We start from the raw sequence: 809 nt of genomic DNA on the forward strand, positions 1-809 counted from the left end.
CTTGTTGAACAATAACAACCACCAGAGGGCGATGTTTTATTTAGGAAACCATTAACGAGTATATTGACGTTTCCGCTCGTGCTGATGCTTTTAGATGCTGACTTTACACTACAGACGTGGCCTGATACCTTTATAGGCTTTAAATAGTCAAAATGTGGTATAGAAACCAATAGGAAAGATAAAAAACAAACAATTTACGCCAGTTTCTTTTCATCATACGGGTATTCTAAACCAAATGCTGAGATGTTTTGCCGAACCGAACTTTTTTTTTTTTTTTTTTACTAAACTTTAATTTTTATGTTTATTTAGAAGTTTCGTCTGATGAAATTCGTCCTTACATCTATGCTTCACGGTAACGTGTAAAGACTAAGTCTTTTAAAATGTTTTGACGTTTCAACTAAAGCACCTGAGTGACTTGAACATGTGGACTAATTAAAAGCTAAGTGCAACAAATATTTGTATAATGACGAGGGCTGAAAGGTGAGTCTGGAAGTGTGACGTCCCGGGAAAGGTATTTATAAACTGAAAGTTAAAGAATGAAAAAAAAGAAACTTTATTGCAATGCGGGTCACTGACAAACCCTCACCTGCGGTGTTTGGTTCACTTGTCTCTGTAGATAACTGATAACTTTCGTCAGTGCGGTCAGAGTAAATATTGTAATACGTATTTTAACCTTGCAATATTCCAAAAACATTCCAGGAAGTGTAACAAAACAGGCGTGAAAACGTTCTGACTAACGTCAGCTAACACTGGCGCCGCTGATTAAAATTTGGACCGTGAAGAGTCGGAGCCCGGAGGTGTACGTGAAG

This window comes from Fundulus heteroclitus, chromosome 1, assembly GCF_011125445.2.
Source record: "Fundulus heteroclitus isolate FHET01 chromosome 1, MU-UCD_Fhet_4.1, whole genome shotgun sequence".
NCBI lineage: Eukaryota > Metazoa > Chordata > Actinopteri > Cyprinodontiformes > Fundulidae > Fundulus > Fundulus heteroclitus.